Source organism: Pinus tabuliformis, chromosome 2_1 (assembly GCF_031772625.1).
Source record: "Pinus tabuliformis cultivar Carrire ecotype Pingquan chromosome 2_1, CPIR1, whole genome shotgun sequence".
NCBI classification, from domain to species: domain Eukaryota; kingdom Viridiplantae; phylum Streptophyta; class Pinopsida; order Pinales; family Pinaceae; genus Pinus; species Pinus tabuliformis.
In genome coordinates this window covers 633,083,924-633,091,716 of record NC_142299.1, presented here as the reverse complement: position 1 = coordinate 633,091,716, position 7,793 = coordinate 633,083,924, and positions in this window count along the sequence as shown.

The following is a 7,793-nucleotide window of genomic DNA, read 5'->3' as shown; positions in this document are numbered from 1 at the left end:
CTCCAGCTAAGGAATTCGAATTCCATGCATGCATGAGCTATCTTGGGTTGATTGATTGGTTTTAACTGACTTAGACTATTGTCTCACTACACAATTGACCTTCAACTGACTCTATTAATAGTTAGAGGTTAGTTAACTGAGTACAATTGAAAATAACTAAACTAGATTGCTAAAATTTAGCAATCAACACATGCATGACTAAAATCCAAGCCCCTTACTCAAATTTACTGAGATAACTGAGTGACAAGAGCCCTGTCACACTAGTTACTACCTCCAATTTGTCTTGTTGATGTGGAAATTAGATTTACTCAATTTGACTAAGGCTAAAGTCAAATTGAGCCTTGACTTGCTACACTTTCTAAAATTGTGGATATTACTGAGGATGTTGTTATAGTGGTTTAAGCAGGCGAATATTTGATGGGAATCTTGGAAGATTTAGCACTGCATGAGGGAGAGATGATGGAAGAAACAAAGGAGACTTCAAAGTCTTGTATTTTTAAAACAAATAATTTGTTTGTGTATGTAGATGTGCGTGAAACAACGAAATGGTTTAGAAATAATTCAATTAATGAAGTACAAGAACCATTGGGAGAGGACCTGTAGGGTTGCAGAATAGGCATGAAAAGCATTACAACTAAATTGAATTTTTTTAGAAAATTGGTTGAACAATCCAAGGAAAAAGAATATAGTGAATTGCAACAGTCTAAGAGATAATAAGGATGAGTTTCCCATGGAAAAAATGCAGCAGCAAGAAGACGACAATGATGATAAGTTATAGTAGAAAATGTAGAGGGTGGTGAAAGCGGTTCCAAGAGATTGTTATCTTGATGTGCCAATGGATGACAGCAACAAGTTCCAGCCAGGAAATAATGGTTTGTAATAATCATAGGATAGGTTTGATGTGGAAATAGATAGAATAAGGAAGTTGATGTTGAAGAACCCTCAACAAAAGAGGTATGTATGGAATAGGAGAATAAAAGGACATGTTTTAGATGGTAGAGAAAGTTTTCATCGACAAAGAAGGAAGAAGACTACAATAGGAGAAAACAATGGAGAAACAACTTGACAAGGAGAAGGACCAACTACAATATAAAGTTTGGGATTGAGGAAGAGTCACTTCATTAGTACATGATTAGCAAACCATGAATCTTTTTTTCACCTTGGGATTTTGATGTAAGTGCAGAGACCGAGCAAAAGATGTGAGATTCTGGAAATGAGTGTATCAATGTAATGGGATGGTCACATGGTAATGCTGGGAGGAATTTTAAATTTTTTGTAACAAATTGTAAATATTTTCATTAGGAAGTGAGTTTTGATTTTTAGGATAAGATGGAGAAGTTATTTATAATGTAAATATAATTTTAAGTTTCCCTTATTTTTTGGAGAAGGAGAAATGATTCACACTTTGTGACTCTTGGTTATCATGATAGATTTCTTTTAGGAAACAATAATAAAAGAGTTTATGCAGAGGAGGGAGGAGAAGGAGAAGCTCCCGAGTGAGGAGAAGAGAGGAACTCACTATTTCCTTGTGAAACTACAATCATGAGTTTTGTAGATGCCTGTACCTTCAATATGTGTGAATTGGAAGGTATTTTTGTGCAAATGGTGTAAATGAAAAGAAATTTCGAATGTAAGTTGTGTGCTTTCTAAATGGTTGAGATTGAATCAAATTTAGATGATTAAGAAATTCGATTTCTACTTGTGAACTCATGGTTTCTATTCCTATGCATTTTTTCATTTGAATATTGGTCAATTTGAGAACTGATTTACATTTAAAAAAATTAAATCCCATGGCTTCAATCATTGTGATAATCTATTTGTCTTTTGGGATTCATGTTGTATCAGCCTTAAAGTCTATATAAGGAATGTGTTGTTACAGAGACAACAATTTGAGTGTTCTTACAGAGACAACATACCCCTATTTTAGAATGCTGAAAAAATCCTTTAGATTAGTTTTCTGACTGTCCAATGTGAGCTAGCGTGCAACCCCTAATGAAGAAAGGTGAGTGAAATCATACACCATGTTAAGGATCCATTCAAGGCTAAGGAAAGTTGATTAGGAAAATATTTGTGTCGTTTCAACTTCCTGAAAACTGCAATACAAAATTTTAACAAGTACTACAAAATTATTTCTTTGCAAATGAAGTTACGAAACTATTCTATAGCAATTGGGAAATGAATTAGAAATGGATGTTTCAAATTTATTTCATAACAATTGCACAACAAATTTTCAGGATTGTATGTTCGGTTTGAAATCCCATATTGGCCTATTTCTCTATTTCCCAGTTGTGTGGGTATTTTATTGTTGGAAATTGAGTGTGACAAAGGGTCACATCCATTGCTATATGGATGGGGTAGATTGGTGATATTGGCATCAATGTGTGAATCATACTACATCAAGTGGCATCAAAGCCTGAACGATCTTTGGTGATTAGATTAGAACAACTTAACATGTAAGAGAAGTATTGGAGATGAAATTCAGAGCATGGAGCAGAATTAGATCTGATAAATTTGATTGACTGACTGTAGAATGGAAATTTAAATGAAAGGAGGCCAGTAAAAGTTCAGATCTCATAGTAGAAACATGGAGCGAAATCAGATTTGAAAATCTAATTGAGGTAACTTATTTTATTCTAATTCTTACTGAATTTCAATATTGATGATTGCACGATGGAAATTTGAAGAAGACGATGTATGGAAGAAAATATTCTTTGGGAGGAAGTATATCAAGTTTGTTTTGAAGATAGATCAAAAAACAAAATTTCTGAGTGAAGGACATTAGAAGACTACAACATTGAAGGTAGAGACAACATATAACACTACAACAACAATGATCCATGTTCAACATATATTTAGACAGTGAGGTAATGGTCATTTTTTAATTTACAAGTAGCAGTGATGATGTTTACAGTTGATTATTGTAACCAACAACAAAGAGAGTTCCTGATGATGATGATGGTAAGGAACCTTGCAATAGAGAAGGAGGACACACCCATTTCTTAGAGGAAGAAGGTGAGTAAATTGTATGTAGAATCCAGAAGAGTAGAGAGTGCTCAGATGAAGATTCCTGAGGAAGGAGTCAACAAAAATACCAGGAGAATACTAGGCATTGGCAAGCTTAGTATGGTATTTAGAAACAGGTTGATGGAGTCAGATTGTTGCAGTGGCTTGTGTAGGTCACAACGAATGGGGAGATTCTCATAAAAGAAGGACATTTGTGATTATTGAGGGTCTTAGTGAAGGTTCAGAGAGAACCAATAATATATCAAGTCAGTACAAACTTGATAGAGAAGTAGCTTAAATTAAATTAGAGCTAGAGATGATGAGAGGACTGATATAGAGAGATGAGGAAGATAAGGGTTACAGATGGAGTCTTAGGAAGAAAGTAAAATGGATTTTTTTGCAAGTGAAGTTGAGACAAAGATCAAATGCTCATTTGATGGATAAACTCAAGGAGTTTGAACATAAGGTAAATTCTCAGTTGGAGGAAAATCTCAAAGGAGTTGAGTTGAAGTAAATGTCATTTGTTGAAGAAGAAGCTATTTATGAACTTAAACAAGGAGTAAACCTTGAAAAGAGAGAGAATGATATTTTTTGAAGGAGACTAGTTGAAAGTATCATGGGCCGTTTGGAAACTAAAGGCCAGTATGAAGAAAATCTTGACGAGAGACTAGTTGAGAGTCTCACAAGCTATGTGGACAATCAACATATGATGGCCGAGTTGTTAACGAAGGATATAGGCCGTGATGGTTTTGATTTAAAAATTTGGTGTATGAATGCATGATTTGTTCCAGATGAAGGACAAAGCATTGATTTTGTTATGTGCAAAGAGGAGGAATAGTCACTAAGTACCGTTATACAGGTTGGAAGGAAGACAAAGGATAGTTAAGATGAATACTATATTCAATCTGCAAAACTAGCCATGGAATAACAACCTAAGGTTGATGAACACGTGTGTGTGATCGAGGTGGATATTGGTGGCCACACGCCTATTCCACTTGGACCCCCACTGTTGTCTCTTTTTAGTTTCCTTAATTGGAGCCCAAATTACTGTTTTTGGCAGTTTTTCGGGTCCTAAACTTCCAGAGCCATTTTGAGGGACTAAAAGACGTATTATGATAGCCAAAGGGATATGTATGCCAAATTTACGACCCCGGGAAGTTTATGTACCAATTTTCCCAAACGAGGCGCACAATTTTGACACTTCATCTCCTAGGGTTAGATTTTTGGATGTCTAGGGTTTTCCATTGTTACTCAATCATAAATAGGTGTTTGAGCCTCATTGTAACACAGTTCGAAGGCATGTAGCCACCACATCTCTTCTCAGAGATAAGCTACCATCGTCTAAGCTAGTTTATTTTTATTTATGTATGTAAGCATATTTCAGTTCTTTGATATTAATGAAATGAAGTTTTATTTCTGTTGCATCTCTGTGTATATGGGTATTTTTGTATTTTCTTGCATTCTTGCATAAGTCTGGATCAATGGTATCAAAGTGGTCTGCTCTTTCTATGTTTTTGTTTGCATGTACCCAATGAGGTCAGGGTATAAAGATTTAGGGCTCAATCTGGTTGAACCTTTGCAAGAACAGCCTTGAAAAACCCGACGACCTCCCATTGCAGAAGAAAATATAGATGGGGGGGAAGGAGATCCTTTCAAAATATTGCTCGAGGAAGCCTTCGAGCGACAGAGGAACGCGATGATGGATAACTTTTCCCAACTCCTTTGACGACTACCCACATGCGATAAATCTTCATTTATGAGCCACTTTGGAGGCACCACTCCTTTTAAGGTAAAATTTAACTTTGATATTCCCATTTTTTAGGGTGAGATAGATGCAGACATTGTAGATAAATGGTTAAATATGTTGGAAGGATATTTTTCAGTTCATGACTTTTCCAATCGAGAAAAGGTTACTTTTTCACTTCTTAAAGTTTCCCCACATGTCAAGGACTAGTGGGAAACCTGCTATGAACAAAAGGATGAGAGGGAATCCTCACTATTTTCAGCCATACCCACTTGGAATTATTTTCGAGATGCCATCAAGGAACAATATTACCCTATTGGGAGCTATGAAGATAAATACATAACTTTGACCACACTACGACAAGCAAGGGACCAAGATTTTCCAGAGTTGACAAATGTTTTCCATACCCTTCGCACGAAGATGGATATCAAAGATTTTGAGCAGAATTTGGTACTCAAGTACTGTGACTATCTATAAAAGTACATCCAGGACAAGATGGAGTTCCTTGAAATCTGCTTGCTCGACATGGGATACCAATACACTATCAAGATTGAGCAAAATTTTAAACAAAAGAAGCGATACTTTGGATCTGCGAATCTGAAGCAAAGAAAAGATGCCCCAAACCACAGAGAAAAGGAAAAAAACAAGGTGAGGCAACCCAAGACAACCCATCGAAGCTGCAAGAAAATAACAACACCACAAAGACAAAGAAGGGCACGGGAAAATGGTGTGAGTTCCATAAGAGCTCCACTCACAACACGAGTGTCGGGCCAAGCAATCATTAGTGGCCGAGCTGAAGGCTTCCGAATCAAATGCATGTTCTGACTCTAAGTTGGAAGACGACATGGGGAATGACAAAGGGAAGCATATCACTGAAGCGGAGCCCAGTGCCACTGTGACCACCACTAAGATCCAAGAGAATGATCCTGAAGATTCCAGAGGAAGGGGAACATCTCTTCCACTCACAAATGTGGGTGAAGGGTTCTTCGCTGTAGTTCATTGTCGACAACAAGAGCCAAAATAACCTCATTTTGGTGGAGGTTTTGAAGCGGCTTGGCCTGACTACAACACATCTGCAGATGTACACCATCAGGTAGCTTCACCAAGGAAGGTATCTCAGCATCAACCAGCAGTGCTACTTTCCCTACAATTTCAAGCCCTTCATGAATGAGGTACTGTGTGATGTTTCTCTTTTTGAAGTTTGTTATGTATTATTAGGACAACCATACTTGTGGAAGTGGCATGTTGTATATGAGTCTAGACCTTTCTATTTGATTATTACTTTGGGCGATAAGTTGTATAGGATACCGGAGGTATCTTTGCCTACCGCCGTCTCTTTGTTCACTGCAAATAATGCAGTAAGATCATTTCCTAGACCAAGAAATTTGTTTTCCTTATGATTCGCCCTCTTGGAAAGAAGAAGGTTGTTGCCAAAGCTTCCAGACAAGGCTCCTCCGCACAACAAAAACAGATGGATAAGGTCATTGAGGAGTACAAGGACATTTTGGCCTCATCTATACAGCTACCTCTGCATTGTCAGGTCAGTCACTCCATCGATCTGATCCCAGGTGCGCCACTACCCAATGGACCAATCTATCGATGCTTTGTTCTAGAGAACGATGAGATCAAGAGGTAGATTCAGGACCTGTTGCAAAAAGGACACATCAAGCCAAGCTCATCACCTTGTGGGAGCCAGATTGTATTGGTACAGAAGAAGGACAAGACCTGGAGACTTTCTATTGACTATTGGGTGCTGAACAAAATCATTGTCTGGAATAGGTGCCCAATCCCATGGATTGATCACATTCTGGACCAGCTCAAGGGGAACAAATATTTCACCAAGATTGACTTGAAGTCCAGGTATCACCAGGTGCCTATCTAACCCTCTAATGTGTGGAAGACTACCTTCAAATCCAATGAGGGCCTTTTAGAGTGGTTGGTCATGACTTTCGGGTTGATGAATGCCCCCACAACCTTCATGAGATTGATGGACGACATCTTGTTACCCTTCAATAATGAATTTGTGTTGGTGTATTTAGATGACATCTTGATCTTCAGCCAGAGTAGGGAAGAGCACCTCCACCATATTCGTCAGGTCCTTCAAACTGTAGGTTTTAACCCTGTACAGAAATTACCTGCATATGAATTCTTAAACAAAGAAAATAAACAATGCGAGAGCATAACCCATAAAACACATATGCACAGAGATTTTTCCCTGGATCCCAAAACCGGGACTACCAGCTTGATTTTTCATTATGTTCCTTTCAATGTTACAATACATATTTATACATGCCGAAGCATCCAATACCATGGACCGAAAACCATCGCGTCCAATACCATGGACCGAAAATCATCGCGTCCAAAAAACATGTGCGAAAATCATGCACAAAACCATAGGTGGGTCCACCCAACCTAACATATGGTCCAAAACCAAAATTTTCCGGGGCGCTGCCCCGGACCCCATAAAGTGGGGTTACGGGTGCCCTTCAAACACCCTATTAACTACGTGGAAAGAATATAAAACAACCCAACAATCTCCCACTTGTTGTTTTCTTTCCACAGGGGGCCACAGGAGAGCTTAGTCATTTTTTCAGCCCTGAGATTCCCATTGCTTCTCTACACCAAGAGAACTTCTCAGAGCTCACAGATTTTGTCAATGCATCTGCAGTATTCTTCAAAGTGTCCACCTTTACCAACAACACCTTTCTGTCTTCTATCATATCCCTCACAAAGTGATCCTAAACATCAATGTGCTTTGTCTTTGAATGATAAGCAGGGTTCTTTGCCAAGAAAATTTCACTTTGGCTGTCACAGTCTATTCTTATAGCTCCCTGTACTAACCCCATACTTGAACACAATCTCTACAACCAAACTGCTTCCTTTCTTGCATGAGTGGCTGCCATGTATTCTGCCTCTGTAGTTGATAGTGCCACTACAGATTGTTTCTTACTCATCCAACTGACTGCACCTCCAAATAGGTTAAACACATACCCACTTGTAGATCTTCTCTGATCCAGATCTCCAGCCCAGTCTGCATCAACAAAGC